The sequence below is a fragment of the Pipistrellus hanaki genome, assembly GCF_964339955.1.
Source record: "Pipistrellus hanaki genome assembly, chromosome: 3".
NCBI lineage: Eukaryota > Metazoa > Chordata > Mammalia > Chiroptera > Vespertilionidae > Pipistrellus > Pipistrellus hanaki.
The window spans coordinates 153,379,972-153,401,153 of record NC_140505.1 but is presented as its reverse complement, the minus strand read 5'-3'; the positions used below and the strand labels follow the sequence as shown (position 1 = coordinate 153,401,153).

The 21,182-nt window shown below is 40.9% G+C and overlaps 1 protein-coding gene and 1 pseudogene across 2 annotated transcripts in view; one reads left to right on the top strand and one right to left on the bottom strand.

Moving 5' to 3' along the window:
• The window catches only part of FGD4 (FYVE, RhoGEF and PH domain containing 4), a 206,620-nt gene that overhangs the window by 64,365 nt on the left and 121,073 nt on the right, over nucleotides 1-21,182 (top strand). The window lies entirely within an intron of this gene.
• On the bottom strand, nucleotides 940-13,887 carry LOC311618657 (leucine-rich repeat-containing protein 34-like; annotated as a pseudogene). The gene is made up of 2 exons: nucleotides 13,771-13,887; nucleotides 940-1,407 (listed from the first exon to the last, which is right to left on the bottom strand). The product of its transcript is annotated as a leucine-rich repeat-containing protein 34-like (transcript).

Genomic DNA, 21,182 nt, shown 5'->3' with positions numbered 1-21,182 from the left:
ATGAAGTATGAATATGCCACATCTGTAGTCTCATCACATCTGTTGCCCCTGACGTAGGTAGTAGAGAGTGTGGGATTTGTTTTCATTGGTTGAGAAAGCACAAGTCCCTCTCCCTCTATGTTGCTCCCGACTATTGACAGCACTATAAGACTCCTGTTGTGTGAAGCCAGTTTCACCGGGATTCTTTGCCCCAGCATTTTCTATTCTGTGAAAGGAAAGATCCTTTGCTGCCAGGATAGTGTTGCTTTTTGGTTCATCAGCAAAAGTCCCCATCCCATCACGAGTTGTTTTACTACAGCTGACATCAAGGTAGTGCAGGCTTTGGTTCAGGCACAGCGTATAACTGTTTCAGACCACAGTTTTTCATGTCATGCTGTACTCCCGTAGTTTCACAAGGCAGTGATTTTCTTTTCACATGTGGCCTAGGTGAACTTTGGACTCTTCCTGTTTTACCACACAGTATAGGTGGTTTAGGTTTATTCCTGTAACTGATTGGTTTTGAGTTAGGGCTGTAGTTGATCACACTTTGTTTTATTTTTATTTATTTATTTATTTTTAAAAAATATATTTTATTGATTTTGTACAGAGAGGAAGGGAGAGAGATAGAGAGCTAGAAACATCGATGAGGGAGAGTCATCGATCGGCTGCCTCTTGCACACCTCTCACTGGGGATATGCCCGCAACCAAGGTACATGCCCTTGACTGGAATCGAACCGGGGTCCCCTTCAGACTCCAAGCCGAGCCTCTATCCATTGAGCCAAACCGGTTTCGGCTATTTATTTATTTTAAATTAAATCTTTATTTGTTGAACATATTACACCCTTCCCACGCTCCCCCGCACTGATCCCTTCAAGCCCGCTGCCCCAGGCCTTCACCACCCTATTGTTTGTGTCCCTGGTGCTTATCACACTTTGCATTCCCAGATCTGTCCACCCAGATCTAAATCTCTAGAGATGAATCCATTTGTAGCAATGCAGCAAAGAATTTTCCACCTTAGTTTTCAATCTTGTGTCCATGATTCTTAGGCATTTCAGAGTTTTAATCTTATGTGGTGCTTTAGCAATCAGTTCTCCTTTGGGCCCAATACTATTAAACACAAGGGTTAAGTAAATGAGATTGTATTGTTTCTGACACAGTTTTGTAGCATCGTATCCACACAACATCCCTTACAAGGTGAAAGCTAACATCCAAACCATTACTATATGGATTCTTCTCTAAGATTCTGTAAAGAACCCCAAAATCTTCATCTGCTACTATTTCCACTGCCATTGAGTGATTGCTACCAGCAATGTTTAATGTGATTCCTCCCAATCCCCTTTCAATTTCTTCCTCCACGGCTTGAGGTCTATGCAATATAAAAGGATTGATTTTCTGCGGCTCTTCGGTACATAGGTTATTATAATATTCCTGGAGATTGCCAGTAGGTTCCTAGAAACTGCCAGTAGGTTCTGGAGCTTTGTTATGGATGGCCTGGGCTCAGGCCAGAGGAGGAGTAGGGCGTGGAGTATGGGGACAGAACCTGCTCCTTTCACCCTTGTCCCTGTAGCATCAGCCTTGCCAAGACACATCACCATTTTTAAAACCTATCTCACCTTAGGGGAGAAAAAAATTCCATTGTAATTTATTCTTGGTTTAAGAGATTAATAGCCTGATCCTAGGATTTTAAGAACAACCATTGAATTAGGATTTTAAGCAAACCTGTTGAATGCCATGTTTGTGTAAACTTACTTTTTATAAAAAAAACTTTTACTTCTATGTGGCAGATACCTATATCCTAGCTTTTGAAAATGTGAATTACATTGCTTTCTTAGAGATACAAACTGGAACTGGATTTTTGTAAATAGATCACTGAGGGACAATGCAAGAGGACTTCCCTAAGTAGGGCAGGTTCTTAGGCCAAAAGCCTCTTGTGAATGGAAAACTAGACCCATGCATATACCCGTATTTTCCGGCGTATAAGACGACCCCCTAATTTTACAGTTAAAACAGGTTTAGGCCTATATTCGCTGTATAAGACTACCCCCACTTCAAAGAAAAGACTTACTTTGCCGTCAAGATCTGCAGGTAATTTTTGTGCAATTTTGGTCTTTTGCCCCCAATTTTCGGTTGACTTTTTTTCGGTTCAAAGGTCGTCTTATACACCAGAAAATACGGTAAGGTAAGTCCAGCGTGGGCTCTGAAAACACTGGTGCCTGGAAAGCAAATTCACAAGGCTTTGGCAAAAGTTTTCCTTTAGTCACTCGGTTAGAATGGCCTGAGATTCTCCCAATAATTCAGTCACAGGAAGAAGGAAAAGCTTGTTCCTCATTCCCATCGTATAGAGCACCTGCTTTACAGACTTGCACCCTCGTGGAGTGCTGACCTTTCTGGTGGGATGAGTGGAACCGAGTGTACTTTGAGTTACCGCCTCTAAAGGCATGAAGATCAATTTTCACGGGGGAGGAATCGGTAGGGAAATCAAAATACGGAAGTCCAGAGCCTCATTCTTCAATTATTATTTTGGGTCATCAAATCTGATTTCAAGATGACAGGGTATTTATTTTTTTCTTTGCGCTGCCTCTGTCCTCCCCTTGCTACTTTAGATGGCAATGCAACTTCATATCCTGACTTTTCTTTGTAAATCAAGTAAAATTTTATTGAAAATGTGTAACACTGAGAAGTAATCCTTTCACCTGATTTTCATTGTAACTTTAAAATTAGTCAAAGTGAGATTTATTTCAGGACCTATATGTTTTATTCTCTAATGACACATATGAACAGCTATACGTATAAGACTAAAGGAGACGCAGAATTAGGCTGAAAACTGCAGTGTTTGTTGTTGTTGTTGCCGCCCCCATTTCCTTGCTTTTGTATTTCGGGCGTCCTGCGCTGCATATGCTGCTCTTCAGAGCGTGTATACAGTGCACATAGTGTTCTGAGAATTGAACCAATTGGACTCCCGTCCAGCAGTTACACACATTTTGGCATTTCTCCTGCCCATTTGTTTAATCTCTCCGGTTCATTTAATCTCCTGGCATGAGAGCTGACAGCTGCAATTGCATATGGGGTTCATAAAGTAGCTGAAGAAGAAAAGGCCATGACCCAGTTCTTGTATAGTTTCATTTCACTGATGCCTGAGTTGGCAACTCAGGAATAGTACAGATTTATTTTACAGGAGGGGAGTTTATGTATAAACGGGGTTGATTGATCCAAAGTGGTGTAAATTATATTTCCTAAATTCTATAGGAATTTTTGAGTACCTGTTAGTCAAGTGCTTTGTGTTATATGTACATTATATCTAATGCTTAGGGTAATATTGTAAGAGAGATGATATGACCCTCTTTTTCAGATGAAGAAAGCAGACTCAATGAGGGTAAACACTCATAGCTACATATTTAGTATTACATGGTAAATAGTACACCTCGAATTAAGTTTAAGACCTGTTGTCAGAGCTTTGGACTATTCATCATACACTGTAGCAGTAGTGTATGTGTGTAGTATTTGATTTCTATTTTGCTGTTGAAGGACATTGACTATTATGATGAAAGGTGCTATGAACATTATTTTACACTAGAGGCCTGGTGCAGGAAATTCAAGGGTGTGTGTGTGTGTGTGTGTGTGTGTTTGTGTGTGTTCGTCAGCCCAGCCTGCACCCTCTCCAATCTGGGACATCCCTCTCACAATCCAGGACTGCTGGCTCCCAAATGTTCGCCTGCCTGCCTTCTTGATTGCCCCTAACTGCTTCTGCCTACCAGTCTGATCACCCCCTAATCACTCCCCTGCCAGCATGATTGTTGCCTAACTGCTCCCCTGCCAGCCTGATGCCCCTAACTACCCTCCCCTGCAGGCCTGGTCCCCCCTAACTGCTCTCCCCTACAGGCCTGGGTCCCCCTCAACTGCCCTCCTTTGCAGGTCTGGTCCCTCCCAACTACCCTGCCCTGCTGGCTATCTTGTGGTGGCCATCTTGTGTCCACATGGGGTCAGGATCTTTGACCACATGGGAGCAGCCATCTTGTGTTGAAGTAGTGGTCAATTTGTATATTAATCTTTTATTAGATAGGATGTCTTTTGGTGGAATTATTGAGCCACAGAGTATACATATGTTCAGTTTTAGAAGATGTTGCCTAAAAGTTTTCTATAATAGTTCTGGTGTGTGAATATTCTAATTGTTCCACTTCCTTGTTAGTATTTTCTGTTGGTTTTTAAAACTTTTAGCCATGTGGTATCATTTTGTGATTTTAATTGGCACATCTCTGATGATTAATGATTTTATCAGAGATCTTCTTTTGTGAGTGCCCAATCAAGGTTTCTGCCCATTATTAAAAAATAAAACAAAAAAACTGGATTGTCTTTACATCTATTCTGGGGATCAAATTTTGAGTTACAACTATTTTAGCTACACTATCTAATGTATTCTATATGTACTCAATAAACCTAATGTAGTTTACCACAGAGGGAACCCCCCCCCCCTCATTTTTTTGTTTCATTTGCTCTTCTCAATAACCAACCTGATTTTTAAAAATATATATTTTATTGGTTTTTTACAGAGAGGAAGGGAAAGGGATAGAGAGCTAGAAACATCGATGAGAGAGAAACATCGACCAGCCGCCTCTTGCACCCCCCTGCCCCCAACTGGGGACATGCCTGCAACAAAGGCACATGCCCCTGACCGGAATCGAACCTGGGACCCTTCAGTCAGCAGGCCTTTCCACTGAGCCAAACGGGTTTCGGCAACCAACTTGATTTTTAAGAAAGCTCTAAGAAAGGATTCCATGAAAGACTTTTGGTTCTGGCCAGAATGTAATAATGTATACTGGAATGCCTTCCTGCCATAAAGAATCCTCAAAACTGTAAAACAGGAAAAATATAACTGTATATATAAACTTTATATGCTTAAGGGACAAAGTGAATTAAAAAAAAAAAACCCACCCTGAGTAAATAGAAATTAGAATAGCTGAAAATATTGAGTTTGCAATTAAAAATCTTCTAACAAAGAATGCCAGGATGCTACTGGCCCAAGAACCACATCCTTAGGCCCTGAAGTCCATGAGTGCAAGAAATAACCTTCACGGCTCTTTTGATGTGACATCACATTCTTGGTAAATGTTAAATAGAATTAAATTGATTGAATGACATGGAACTATGTAGAGAATTTTTCTTCTCTTGAGAAATTGAACAATTTTTTTTTTTTTACCTTCTTTCTTTGGTAAGAAATCTTTAATCATTTCTCTGATTAATTTCAGAAAATGTATGGACCCTGTTGAAATGATAATGCTTTAATTTCTTGTGGATGTGAAATGACATATGCATAGTTAGCACTACCTCAGGGTTTCCTTGGTGACCATCTAAGTCATGTTGGGTATGAGTGTGGGTTGAATTGCTCCCAGGCATGCTGCTTCAACCTAACATCCTAAGTGCTGCTAGTGTCTTACATGAGTTAGTCAAAAGTAACACCAGTCCTATTTCTACTAGTGGCAATTTGTTTTTTGGAGGGAAGGCAATGTGTGTGTGTGTTTCCTTACCTTACAGTTCTGTCAAACACTCTGTTGTCCATTTTATTTATTTATTTTTAGTCTGCCTTTAAAACAAAATCGTTATTGTTGAAAATATTACATATGTTCCCTCCCCCTCTCCCCCATTGATCTTTCTAACCCACCTCAACCCCCCGCCCTAGGCCTTTACCACCTTATTGTCTATGTCCATGGGTTATGCTTATATGCATATAAGTTCTTTGCTTGATCTCCCTCCTGCACCCCTCCCCCTCCCCCTTCCTCCGCCTTCCCTCTGAGATTCCACAGTCTTTTCCAAGCTTCTGTTTCTGTTCATCAGTTTGTATTGTTCATTAGGTTCCATATATGAGTGGGGTCATTTGATACTTGTCTTTTATTGATGGCTTATTTCATTTAGTATAATACTTTCCAGGTCCCTCCATACTATCTCAAAGGGTAAGAGATCCTTTTTTTTCCCTTTTTTTTTTTTTTTTTTTTTACTGCTGCATAGTATTCCATCGTGTAAATGTACCACAGCTTTTTTTTATCCACTCATCTACTGGATGGACACCTGAGCTATTATAAATTGTGCTATTATGAACACAGGAATGCATACATTCTTTCTCATTGGCATTTTGGGTTTCTTAAGGTATAATCCTAGAAATGGGATTACTGGGTTAAATGTAGTTCTATATTTATTTTTTGAGGAAACTTCATACTATTTTTTCAAAATGTTTGCTCCAGTCTGGATTCCTACCAGCAGTGTACTAGAGTTCCCTTTTCTCCACATCTTTGTCAGCACTTGTCAGTTGTTGATTTGTTGATAGTAGTCATTTTGACAGGTGTGAGGTGATATTCATTGTCATTTTAATTTACATCTCTCTGATGATTAGTGACTTTGAGCATTTTTTCGTATGTCTCTTGGCTATCTGTAGTCTGCTTTGAGAAGTGTCTATTTAGGTCCTTTGCCCATTTTTAAATTGGATTATCTTCCTTTTGTTAAGGTGTATGAGTTCCTTATCTATTTTATCAGGTGTATCATTGCTAAATATGTTCTCCCATACAGTGGGCTCTCTTTTCATTTTGTTGGTTTTCTTTTGCTTGTTTTTTATTTTGATGGAGTCCCGTTTTGTTTTCGGCTTAGTTTCCTTTGCCTTCAGAGATGTATCCATAAACATATTGCTAGGAGAGATGTCTGACATTTTGCTGCCTATGGTTTTGTCTAGGATTTTTATGGTTTCATGATTGTATTGCTGTTGATCTCCCCTTAAAGTCCTCTAAAAGTTTTTTAATATATTTAGATGCTCCTATATTGGGCACATATATGTTTACCAGAGTTATATCCTCTTATTGATTGATCCCTTTAGTATTATGTAATGACCTTTATTGTCTCTTGTGATGGCCTTCATTTTTAAGTCTGTTGTGTTAAGAGATGATTATTGCTTCTTTTTTGTTTCCATTTGCTTGGGAAAAATTTTCCATCCCTTCACTCTCATCCTATTTGAATCTTTTGTCCCGAGGTGGTGGGTCTCTTGTAGATAGCATATAATTGGGTCATGTTTTTTTTATCCATTCAACTTCCCTACATCTTTTGATTAGAACATTTACTGTATTTTACATTTAAGGTTATTACTGATAGGCACTTATTTATTGTCATTTTAATTCTTTATGCCTACATTTCTCTCTATATTTCTTCATTATAGCAGTTCCTTTAGCATTTCTTGCAGGGCAGGTTTGGTGGTGATAAACTCCTTTAACTTTTTTCTTTTTTGTCTGGGAAGCTCTTTATTTTACCATCTATCTTGAATGTTAGCTTCACTGAACATAGTATTCTTGGTTTTAGATATTTGCTTTTCCTTACCTTGAATATTTCATACCATTCCCCTCTGGCCTGTAGATTTTCTGATGAGAAATCAGCTCACAGCCTTATGAGAGCTCTTTTGTAGGTAAAATTTGCTTTTGTCTTACTGCCTTTAAGGTTCTCTCTGTCTTTAATTTTTGGCATTTTAATTTTGATGTGTCTGGGTGTGGGCCTGTTTGTGTCTTGCTTGGGACTCTCTGTGCCTTCTGAACTTGTATGACTTTTCTCTTCACCAGGGTAAGGAAGTTTTCTGCCATTATTTCTTCAAACACATTTTCTATCCCTTGCTCACTTTCTTCTCGTTCTGGTATTCCTATTATGTGAATATTATTACATTTTATATTGTCCCATAGCTCCCTTAAGCTGTCCTCCTGACTTTTAATTGTTTTTTTTTCTTTTTTCTTTTTGGTTCTCTGATTGATTTTTTTCTACCCTGTCTTCTAATTCACTGATCCATTCCTCAGCTTCCCCTAATTTTATGTGTATTCCATTGACTGTATTGTTTATTAGTGCTATGTCATACTTGATAGTTACTATATCTGTTCTCATACTGTTGAGCTTCCTTGCCATTATTCTTCTGAACTCTATGTCTGATAAATTTCTTACCTTCATTTCATTTAGCTCTTCTTCTGGAGAAGTCTCTTGTTCATTCATTTGGAGCATGTATTTTTGTCTCCCCATTTTGGCTGCCTGTTTGGGTTTGTGTCTATGTATTAGGTCGATCTGCTGTGAGTCCCAATCGCTAGTGCAGGACAATATCAGATACTGTTTGTGACTGGCCTAAGTCCCCTTTTTGGAGCTATCAGAAATCCAGAGTTTGTTGCTTCTTCTGCTGGGGCTGGGTACCTTTGGAGAGGACCAAGATTTGCACCAGGCTCTGCTCTTCCTAGCCCCGAGCCCCAGATTAGATCACTCAAGGACTCAAGGCCTCCAGAGACCTGTCTCTGCCTGCAGTCCCATTGACACTCAGTTTTTATTAACTTCAGGCTATTGACAGAGTGGAGTGAGAAGTCTTCCAATAGGGTGGCAACTGCCTTCACCCCAGGTAAAAACTGCCTGGATAGCAAAGGTTCACTGAAGAAAGATGTCCTCTGCAGGGTGAGGGAAAATGACTCAGTATAGGAAACTGGGATAGCTGCCCTCTGAGCTCCAACCCTCAAGCCCCCAAACCTGGCTTCTGCTACACAGCTCCAGTCCACTCTTCCCTCCCTCTGATGGAGCCACAGGTGAGTGCCTGCACAAAAATGTTGTGTGTTGGCCCTTTAAGAGGGTGCCTACATTTCCAGCTGCCTCTCCCTGGTAGATAGCAACCCTGCTTTTCACAGACAAATATTATGTGGGTACCTTTCTCAGTTCTGGTGCTGAGGAGCCCATCTTGGGGTTTAGACCTCAGAGTTTTCAGTGGGAAACCCCCATAGCTGAGATACCCCTCCAGAACTTTAGCTTCTGCCTGTGGGAGCCCGGTCAGCCCTTTCACACCTCTGGCCTTTTCTGTCCTTGGTTATCAGGATTCTCTCCAGCTAGTCTTCAGTGTGGTTTTTCTGTATTTTAGTTGTATTTCCAGTTTGGACCTGAGGGAGTGTTAGTGTAGCTTCCACTTACTCCACTGCCATTTTGGTATCTCTACTTATTTATTCTTTTAAATTGTTATTTATTGATTTGTTGTACCACTTACATGTGTCTGACGGGATTGAACCCACAACCTTGGTGTGTCAGGACAATGCTCTAACCAACTGAGTTATCTGGCTGAGGCTTATGTGTGACCATTTTAAAAGAAAGAACCAAATTATATCATCCCAATTATTTCTTAGTTTCATCCAGCATTCAGCTTACAGTTGAAAATCCTCTAACATGAACAGTATTTTGGAGGCTATTTTGAAAAAACAGCCTTATAAAAATGACTGAACAATGAATAGCCCAACTTGCAGGAGAAAACTACATCAACTGAAAATAAAGAAGTCTCCTTTGAATCAAATGGCAAATCTTTTTGGGCAGAGAGTTTTGTTTATTTAAAAAAATTTGAAATAAATGTAATGATACTGGGCCATTACAGAAGTTATATTCCTGATCAGTCAACCCCTATAAAATAAGTAACATAATTTTATAAATTAAAGTATTCTTTTAAACCCCAAATACCCTGACATGATTGAAAAAAAATGAAGCAGACTCTTCTTTGAAAGGACTTTATAAAAGTTATTACAAAGCCCAAGGTTGAGAAAAATCTCAATCTTGATACTTATTACGCAAAAGCTTTTAAGGAAATGTATCAAAATGCTAACCATTTTTACATGGTGGTTTGTATAGTCACTTATTTATATTGTTTAATGAAAATATTTGGAAGAGTTAACTAGAATAAAGTAGAGACTTCCTCAGAGTAAGCACAGCAGTTAAAATTAGTTGCACTTGATATTGAAATATACTTACAAATATATTCAATGGTGTATAACTGAAATTGCCATAGTTTTTAGTAAAAAAACAAGATAAATGAGGATGCTTTTATTAAAAATAAAATGGTTGTGATATATCCATGTTTATAGCATATGACTGTGCAGAAAAGCATCTGGAACAAATACCAAATATGTGAATAGGGGTTACCTCTAGGTGATGAGAGTAAGCTGAAATATCTTTTTTGCTTATTCTCTTAAAAACTTGTTTTGCAGTGAATATGCATAACTAGTTTATAAAGTGTTTTTTGTTTTGTTTTTTAAGCAAGCATGGAAGTCTGCATTTCTTCCAGCTTTTAGCAGGTGAAAAGCTGGGGCTGTCCTTGGCACAGGCAGCCCTTCCCTGCAGGGACAGACAGTGAAGTGGAGACACATGAAGAGAATGCAGTTAGGTGCCTACAGACTGACCAGCTAGAGTAGGCCCCAGGACTGCTGACTCCACTTCTGTTTTCAAGAGGAAAGCTCCATGTGAGCTCATTGGAAGAGTGTTGGGATTTCAGTGACCACCAGGTTTACACAATGAGGGTAAAAGTCTGGGTGATAGGGAAAGAGGAATCTAGAATCGGTATCACCAGGCCATCATTGTCTAGCCACCCTGGAGAGCAAGGAAATAGAGAAGTGCAAAGAAATGGTAACTTTTTTTTTTTTTTTTCCACTTAACTGATAGTCTTGCAAAGGTGTATCTCTCTTTTCTAGTTTCCCCCAGAAAGCACATAGATTGTCATGACCTCTGTAGGGTGCCTCATTATCTCTGGGGTGGCCAAGCATCTTCCCTGTGAGCACCACCCTCTTGTCTTGAAGAAATTGTGATATCATGATAAATAAAGTTCATGAGTCCTGGGACATAGCTTCCTGCCTCAGGTTCCTCAAGACGGGAGAGCACATTTGCTGCTTGACTTATTTCAGAACATGTCACCCTCTCCCACTTCCTTGTATATGTCCCTGACATAGCCCCATGGCCACTTCCTTGGTACTAAGCCTTGTCTTCATTCATTCCCTGCTATTTTTTATTGTTTCCATTTGTTCTTTCAACAAAGATGGGATGAACACCTACTTTGTGCTGGACCCTAGGGAGTCCTTGGTAAATAAAACGAAGTCCCTATCTTCATGGAATTTACCTTCTAGAGTAGAAAACAAAATGAGGAAAAAAGAAACATCCTATATAATAAAGAGGTAATATGCAAATTAACCATCACTCCAATACACAAGATGGCTGCTCTCATGTGGACACAAGATAGCTGCTACAAGATGGCCTGCAAGGGAGGGCAGTTGTGGGCAATCAGGCAAGCAGGGAGGACAGTAGGGGGGAACCAGGTCAGCAGAGGAGGGCAGTTGAGGGCGACCAACCTGGCAGGCGAGGGCAGTTAGGAGTGACCAGGCCAGCAGGGGAAGGCAGTTAGGGGTAATCGGGTCGGCAGGGGAGCAGTTAGGTGTTAATCTGGCTGTCAGGGGTGTGGTTAGGAGATTATCAGGCTGGCAGGCAGAAGTGGTTAGCGTCAATCAGGCAGGCATGCAGGCGAGTGGTTGGGAGCAGTAGTCCTGGATTGTGAGAAGGATCCCAGATTGGAGAGGGTGCAGACTGGGCTGAGGGGCACATACATCGCCCTTCCTTCTCCCCCCACCCCCCACCAATGCAAGAATGTTGTGCACCAGGCCTCTAGTTTGATATAATGTTGAACAGTTTATAAGTGCTATTAAATAACAAACAGATAAATGTGTTTTCTTTTGCTTACAAGGTACTCTGTACCTTGTAAATACATTTTTTTTCTAAATCATCTTTAAAAAATTTTTTTCACCATCATTTATCCTCTCTATGTCCACACACACACACACACACACACACACACACATAAACACCTCCCCCATCACCACACTGTTATCCACCAATTCTCATTCTCTTTCTTTTCTCTCTCTCTCTCTCTCTCTCTCTCTCTCTCTCTCTCTCTCTCTCTCTCTCTTTTGGTAAATTACCTTTTTAAAATTAATTTGCAAAAGAAAAAAATAAAACCCCTGTCAAATGAGAAAAACAACAACACTAACATACAACTTTAAGTAAAAACACAAAATTCATGGTAACACACTTAAACTATGTAGGCAACTGTCACCTCTTTACAGAGTTATTTTGTGTTTTACAATCTGGTTAGCTCTGTTGTTAACCCTGGTGCTTTTTAGGCTACATGATAAATTTGATCTCCAATTAGGATAGGCCATTTGTCTGTGAAACAGACTATATAATCCTAACAATGTCCAGTTCCTTCATAATAGAAACCACATATTGAGAAGGAGTTTCCACAAAAGGTGAAAGAGAACGTGGAAAGATCGGGTCTGGCGGCACTGTTACTCAGAGTGCACCCTACACAGGTATCTTTGGGCAGGCACTTCAGTCACACCTCCTGCTCTAATCTTTGTCATACTACACCTAAGGGTTGAACCCAGAAAATTTCAGTTTGCCATTTCCTTCTGTGAAATAAATATTTGTTCTTGTCCTTGCTGCTTTCGCCCTTTCTCCTTCTCCTCTGAAACCAATAAGAAAGAGAACCCTCCCTTCTCTTAACATTCATTCTTCTTATTTTAGAACAGAAGAGATCTTTGGAGATGATCTAGCCTAGCTCCCTCATTTTGTGACTGAAGTGCAGGACTGCAGAGGGTAAAGGGTCTGCGTGTGTCACATGAGTAGCTAAGCAGGGACTGTTAGGGTTTGGCTGGTGATGTGGGCTGTGAAAGAATTCACAACTAAAAGAGGAGATGCAGAGAAGGAATTCATAACTAAAGGAAGAGATGCAGAGGGTAAGTTTATTTTTACTTTCCAAGAGAGGGAAAGGCTGGCGCATTGTTAACCAATACAGGGGCAAGAAAGAAAAGGTGGTTTCCCCTTTTAAAGGGTAATGGCTGTTGCTAATTGAAAAATAAAGGGGTGGTGTAGGAGGATTAGGGCTAAACTAGAGCAGAGATCAGAGTGTGTGTGTGTGTGGTTTATTTGCTTTTCAGGAGACAGTCCAGGCAGATATCCTAGGGAGGTGTCTTATCACTATTTTTCCTAAGCCTGTAAAACATGCTTAGAGCAAAAGTTATGAAGAGTTCAAAAGAGGCTGAAGAGGAGAGGGGAGGGAATTTCTACTAACTAGAAACTCTTTGGTGAGAATTATCCCTGAGTAGTTAAAACAGCAGGGAGGAGGAAGATGCAAGAAAGTAGCCTTGAGAGTAGTTTATCTTGTCCTGCAGCTTGAATAGAGGGGCTGTTTGAATCAGAGAAGCTAGTTATCTTGGAGTTTAATTACTGGATGCTTCTTTTTTTAAATTTCTTTATTGATTAAGGTATCACATATTTGTCCTCAACCCCCATTCCAATCCCCCATCCCCCACCCCCACATTCATGCCCCCACCCCCCTATTGTCCTTGACCACTGGTTAGGCTCATATGTATGCACATAAGTCCTTTGGTTGATCTCTCCCTTTTATCCCCACCCTCCCTTTGAGGTCCAACAGTCTGACCCATGGCTCCTTATCTCTGGGTCTGTTCTTGTTCATCAGTCTATGTTGTTCACCATTTCCCCTAGATGAGTGAGATCATGTCCTACTGGAAATATACTTATAAGAATAAAAAATGAGACAAGCTATAATCGTTATGCTGAAAGGCATATGAATCAGCCTGTAGTGAGCTTCTTTCTGGGCCACAAGTTCTTTTGAAATCCAATTTCAATGTCAAATAGTTCCTTATGTGTACAGTGTGCAATGATATTTCAATTCTGGATGGTGGGCAAATGGTGGTAATGCAGGTCCAGCCCTCTCTGGTTTGGTCCTGGGCAAACTGCAGTGATACACAGCTGCTGACTATGGCAAGGCGTCGTCAGCAACTTCCATCTCTGGCCTGCTTCTCTTCTGTCTTCATGGTTGGAGTAGTCCTGTCAATTCCTCTCTGTTGCCGGAATCCACATGGTCTCGGAGTTGTTTTCTTACTTCCGGGGACTTGTGCACTTCCTGGGAGCAAACTATCTCACCAGCTGCGTCTCCTCGCCAAATTCGGGCTGAATTCCACTCGTTTCAGCGGCTCCCTCCACCCGCTCTGGGACAAGACTCAGGACATGTCCGTCTATTCCGCTGCCATCCTCCCTCATTCTGGATGCTTCTTATAAATCATGGAAAGACACAGCAAGGAAAAAGAACGCCCCTTTTTTTCTGTCCTTACAGGAACTGTTTTAGGTTTCTGAATTTCTAGTTAAAGTCTTTGTATTTTTGGGGCTTCACAAAAGCTAAGGTCTTGAAAACATCATTCCCAAAACATGTGCCCAGGTGGTCTGGGACCCTGCTGTCTACTCACAGGGTGCCCAGCTGCAGGGTATTTAAAAAAGTTCAAGGGAAACAGACATCTATCAAGTACTATGGAAGTGATGGTTCACAGTTTTAATATTAGACTGTATTTCTTTCAATGACACCTTAGTTTTGCAGAGCTGAGGTTTTAGCAGTTTACAGTGATAACAAGCAAGTACTTGGGGAAAATCAATGTGGAGCAAGACATGAGCATGACGATGTTTAATATGATCCCATGGCAGCGATTTTTCAACCCGTTTCACCTCATGGCACACATAAACTAATTACTAAAATTCTGTGGCACAAGAAAAAAAAATTTTTTTTTTTGCCAACCTAACAAAAAAAATTTGGAGGGGGGGGTATAATTTTGATTCATTCACACGCAAACAGCTACTGTTTATTGGCTGTTGTCATTTTTTTATTTGACAATCTAAGGAAAAGGAGGTCAGTGCCCCTGACTAAACAGTCAGGTATCGCATGTTTTAAAAATTCTTGCAGCACATCGGTTGAAAATTGCTGCCCTATGATGTGAGAGGCAGTACGAAGCCCAATAGGCACCCACACTAACTAATAAGTAGTATCAGTGATTAAAGAAGGAACAAAAAAAATAATTTTTCTTGTACTTTTTTTAAAAATTATATTTTAAAATGATGCCAAGTTGCTAGGACAAAAATAGTTATTAAATGTTTCATATGAAATACTTAATAAATGGAGCGCTTAGGCATTTCTCTTGATTTGGGAAGCCATGAAAAAGTTACTGAGATGCTGAGGCCTCCACGATTTCAACCTCTGACTTAGTGTATCTTCTGTGTAAGCTTTTTAACCAAAGAAAAGAGAGGCTGAGTAAGGGTGGATGAGATGGGGCATATTCAATAGTGAGGGGAGGGAGAACAACACTCCCAAGGTCATTTGGTCCCTGCTTAGCTGGCACCGCGGCTGCTCCGGCAGATTCCAGGCAAAGCCGCTGCCTGCCCAGTATTTGAAGAAGATAAATTATCGGGCTTCCCTCCTTTCTCAATACCTTTTTATCTCGAGAACCTTTCTGGGGACTGCTGGTTCTTTGTCATGTGCCCTACAGCTTACATGTGGGGGTGCAGTTGTGAGGGCCTGGGCAGTGTGACATGAAGTACGATGGCAGAGTCCAGAGCACTCAGAGGTGAACGTGGAGCTGAAGAGGACACTCACTTGCCTTTCTTAGACCTGCCCTGTTTCCCTTTCTGAGTAGTTCCCACAGAACCAGTTTTCTAGAAATGGCAAGCCAACTTCTTTTTAGTATTTTTATTGTGTCTTGCTAATTAACAGATTCGCCCAAGAACACAGTGAAATGAACATTGAAAAATGTGTGTAGGAGGAATAAATAATATTTTAAGGAAATTATTATTTATGGCATTAAAACTTTTGGAAAATAGGAAAGAAAAATGTCACCAATATTTCTCACACTTGTTCTTAAAATTTTGAGGTAGGTAAGTCTAGGCTTTTGTTTCTAAGAATCTTTTCCATATTAGGTAGTTGTTCATAGTAAGTTATTTAGTTGTGTGTTCTTTCCCCTCCCCAATTTATAGGAGGTGGTATAGACCTAAGTTTTGGCCTCAAATGAGGTTCTAGTCTCAGATGTGAGTTGCATGGCAGAGCTTAATCTGTGAATCACAATTTACACAACAAAAAATGAGGATACTAATACCTGCTTCATAGTCCCTGTGAAATTTCAGTAAAACACTTGTAAAGTGCTTATTAAAGTGCCTAACACATACTAAGGACTCAGTAAATTGTTATTAATATGCCATCAATATCTTCCCTTTTGTCACATAGTCTTTATGGCAGGGGTCTTCAAACTACGGCCCGCTGGCCACACGCTGCCCACAGAGGAGTCTGATCCTGCCCGCCAGGTTTTTTGGGCAGTGAGCGCAGCCGAGGTGTTACAGTAGGGATTAGTAGTTCATATAGTCCGGCCCTCCAGCTCTCTGAGGGACTGTGATCTGGCCCCCACTTTAAAAAGTTTGAAGACCCCTGCTTTATGACATATTTTTTAATGACCATGATACTCCATCAAGTTGTATGCATTCTTATTTGCTTAACTATTTATCTGTTATTAGATTCTTAGGTTGCCCCTAAATTTGTACTTGAAAATAAAAATTGTGCAGCAAATTGTTACTCAGCAGATTCAAGAAGCGCTCACTATGTGCCAGGATCTTTGCTTGATATTGGGAGCACAGAACTCAGAGGGGTGCAGTCCTGGCCTTGAGGGACTCACAGTCTAGGGAGGGAGATGTGTACAGGTCACTCTCGTCCTGTGGTAAATGTCACACTGTCCAAGTTATTGCAAAAGGGCAGATTGGAGGACAAAATGTCACACTCTGCCTGGAGAGCTTGGGGAAGGCAGGTGAGGGTCATAGGAGATGGGTTAGTGAGATAATGGTGTAGGGAGCAAGTTATTGAGAGCTTTTTAAGCCATCATACAGAACAGAGCTTTTATTCCTAGTGCAGTGGGACAGTTGGTTTTGGAAAGAGAAATGACATTATCTGCTTAGGTTTTACAGACTGTAGGGCGCAAGGTGGAATCAGAGTTTAATTGGGAAGTTATTAAAGAATCCAGGTGAGACATGGTGTGGCCTAACCAATCTGGGAGTGATGGAGGTGGTAAGAAGTGGCCAGATTGGACTAACCCACAGAGCTGTCAGGTTGTTGTGAGGTGTCTGAGAAAGAGAGGAGTCAAGGATGGGTTCCTAGGTCTTTAGCCTGAATGATTGGAAGGGTAGAGTTGCCATTCCTAAAATAGTAAAGTATGTAGGAGGAACAGGTCTGGGGAGAAAACCAGAAACTGAGTTTTGAAATATGGTATGTTTGAGATAGTTATTAAATAGCTAGGTAGAGATGTTCAATAGGTAGTTAGATGTAGGAGTCTGGTTTGTCCACAAAGTATAAGTTTGGGATGTATCTCTATGTTTGTGGCATTTATAATATGTTTTTTGAATTTAGTTAATTATTTTAGCCATTACTCACTTCATAGAATTTTCTTTGGGATCTTCATCTTTAAAAAATCCAAATAAACTTCAATCAGTTTGTAAAATTGTCTAAAGTAGTGTATATTGGAAGTTTTATTAGAAGAGTACACACACACACACACACACACACACACACACACATGGTGAGGCACAAGTAGGTTTACTATTGTTTGTATGGAAAATAATACAGTAATAAATAAATAATGATCTACACTAATAAAAGAGAAACATGCAAATTGACCATCACTTTGCTACACCCACCAGCCAATCAGGAGCAAGTATGCAAATTAATCCAACAAAGATGGCAGCTGCCACAGAGCTGGAACAAGCAGGAGGCTTGGGTTGCTCTAGCGATGGAGGAAGCCAAGCTTCCTGGCCTCTGACCAAGGCTACAAAGTTTCAATTATAGAAGATAAATAAATCCCAGATACCTGCTTCCAGCTGGCCCTGGCCTCTGCTCAAGGATGCGCTAAAAAAAAAAAAAAAAAAAAAAAAAAGGAGGGGGTGTGTGGCCAGCCTGAAAACAGCCATTAGCCCCTTACCCAGGCTGGCCAGGCACCCCAGTAGGGAAATCCAACCCTGAAGGGGCTGTGGCTAGCCTGAAAACAGTCCTTAGCCCCTCGCCCAGCCTGGCCACACTCCCATGGCCCAATCTTTGTAAATGGGCAGTCGAACATCCCTCGAGGGGTCCCAGATTGGAGAGGGTGCAGGCTGGACTGCGGGACACCCTCCCCTCTCCTCTGTGCACAGATTTTGTGCACCGGACCTCTAGTATAATAATAAATTGTTTTGAGTATTCACAACTGGAATGCTACTTTTGCCCCACTATATATATATATATATATACATATAATAGATTTACTAGGAAACTAGAAATCTTTTGGGGGAAGACTTGGCATTATTAAAATAGATCTGTGTATCTAGTATCACATTATGTCTCTCCATTTATTTTTCCCTTTATTTTTCCCAATAAGCATGCATTCTTTTTCTCCACATACATCACACACATTTGTTTTGTTTTTTTGGTTTTTTTTTGTTTTTGTTTTTGTTTTTTTAATATATTTTATTGATTTTATACAGAGAGGAAGGGAGAGAGATAGAGAGAAACATCGATGAGAGAGAGTCATCGATCAGCTGCCTCTTGCACACCCCCCACTGGGGATATGCCCGCAACCAAGGTACATGCCCTTGACCGGAATCGAACCCGGGACCCTTCAGTCCCCAAGCCGACACTCTATCCATTGAGCCAAACCGGTCCCGGCCACACACATTTGTTGATCATATTTTTCCCAAGTGTCACATAGTTTTTGTTGGCATTGTCAGTAAACTCTTTTTCATTGGTATTTTGATAGGTTTTGCTTTTATAAAGGAATTACTATACATTGATATATTTGACTTTATTAAACTTCTAGTACTATAATTAATATCCTACTTGATTTCTTTGATCCACCCCCCCGCTAGGAATAGACTCATATCACCTGTGAGTAATAATTTTGTCTTTTTCCTTTCAATATTTGAGTCCCATTTCTGGGCATGCCAAAAAAAGAAATCCTAAATTTAAGATAAGGGCTAACTGCAAAGTAAGGAGGCAATTAATACCTAAAAGTCTAATCACAGCTTACCATTTTTGTTTTGGTCTTGCTTAAGGCTTGTCCCAATTATTCCTCCCCTTCCCCTTTTAAAACTTAATTTTTGATGGATTAAAAAAAATGATTTTGAGAGATAGAGGAAGGGAGAGGAGAGAGAGAAACGTCAATGTGAGAGGAAATATTGATTGGCTGCCTCCTGCAAGGCCCTTCCCCAACCCCCTCACCCCTACCAAGGACTGAGCCAGCAACAAAGGCAAGTGCCCTGATCTGGAATCGAACTGGCAGCCTTTCAGTGCGTGGACCACACCCAACCAGCTGAGCCACATGGGCCAGGGCTCGATGGATTTTTAAAAATATATATTTTATTGATTTTTTACAGAGAGGAAGAGAGAGGGATAGAGAGTTAGAAACATCAATGAGAGAGAATCATCGATCAGTTGTCTCTTGCACACTCCCTACTGGGGATGTGCCTGCAACCCAGGTACATGCCCTTGACTGGAATCGAACCCAGGACCTTTCAGTCCGCAGGTTGACTCTCTATCCACTGAGCCAAACTCAATGAATTTTTATCTGTTTTAAGTTTATGCAGTTTCCCTAATGATTGACTTTGGTATATTTGGTTTCTAGCCATTTTGCTCTTCTAAGGACATGTTCTGATTGGTTGATCAATATGGTTACTCTCCTCCTGCGAAATTAGCATTTCACTTTCATGGATACAGAAAAAAATAAAATAAAATCCAGTAGAATGTACATAATAACCAGACGTTTGGGATAGGGCTCTAATGAAAATTTAAAAATTGAAGAGCCTGGCCCCACCCCATCAACACAGTAAACATGAGTTTATACTACAAGTATTTAAAAATAATTATTACATGATGTATAAAGCAATTGCTTTTAAAAACGTGGGTGTTTTCAAACTAATATACTATAGTTTTGCAATTTTGAAAATGATTTTTGTTTGAAAAACCTTTTCTAAACACAAAAGCTGTTTCACTTTTGCTGTGGGTTGCAAATCAGAAAATGATGAGCTGATGCACCTTGGATGGCTAGAATGCTTGACCATGAATTCTCAAGTTAACTTTCAAGCTCTGTGTTCTGTCTGTCCAGTTAAGCTTCTTGTGGCCCTTTCTCCTTGAAGGAGCAGCGGACACTCTCTTGAAGTGCTAGGACTTTGTAGCACCGATGATAGATTCACTGGAAAGCTTTTCATGGGTCGGCATTGCCTTGTTGAAAGAGCCAAACACCTGCTAGGCAAGCCCCGCGCATGTGAGTGGGGCTATATGCTCCTTCCTTTAGGATTTGCAAGGCTGGAGCACAAAGACAGCGATTGTTACCCAATAAGCAGTAGTCACACACTTCTACCAATCGCCTTAGGAGGGCTGGTTACCATGGAATCCACCATCTGTTCACTCCCCCCTCAGAATGTGATTATCCTTGCTGGGCTGGGAACTGGGGGAAGCAGGGGCGTGCGTGCCCTGTGAAATTATCTGCAATGGATTGGGTTAATGGGAGGCTCGGTTTGGCTCGCTGAAAAACAAATGAAGGGTGTTCTCTGCTTCCACCATTTGTGACTTCTAACCAAGAGGAATAAATCCGGCTTTTCTAAGGTAAGTAACCATGGTGCTGTGTATTCAGTCTGTACTACCTTTGGTGTCGGGCATTCTGTCCATGTGGTCCAAGCACAGGGAGCGATACGCTCTTCTGGAAGAAATCTCCAGCAGCACCACACACTCCTGTTGTATCGATTTTAAGCAGCTCCTGCACAACGGCATGTTAATGTTGGGGGGAAAAAATGAAAGAATTATTCTTTCATCATTTATAATTTTTGTGTGTGTGCCTGTGAAATTGTCTTATGTCCTCTGGAAGTGGCAAGAAGACTGTCATTTTTTAATAGTTTCTCAGAATGAATTATGCCGATATTCTCTTTGAAACACTCCCATGGCCACGTGTTCGGCGTCTATTCTTCAAATAAGAAAAATGTCTCAGGTCAGGGACATTTGTAGGTTATGGTTTAATTAATGACTCTTCTGGCCCCTAAGACTGACCTGCCATCACTGGGTCATGTTTTGAAATGTGATGCTTCTGCAGTTTCATTTTGCAATGCTTTTGCACAAGTTTCGCCCCCCCCCCTCCCCCCCCTCTTCCCGAGCATGTGGAAACAATGTGACAGTGCTTTTAACGGCGGGCGGGCTTGCAGGCACACTCATAAAGGAAGGGGCAAAGCTAGGAAGATCTGCTTCTATTTCAAGGGCTTCCTTTGTGTGTGTGTGTGTGTGTGTGTGTGTGTGTGTGTGTGCGCGTGCGCGCGTGTGTGTTTTCTGTTTCAGCAGCCCCTTTCAAATGTGTGATGCATATTGTGAGCAGAGGAAGGAGGTTTTGGTGCTAACAGATGGATGACTGACATTTTTCTGGGTGGCTAAGAGGTTGGTGGCTCAAACAAGGGACTTCTATGTCCTTTGCAAGGCAGCATTGTGTCCCCTCCCCGAAAACTGTGCCCTCACATGTAAAAGT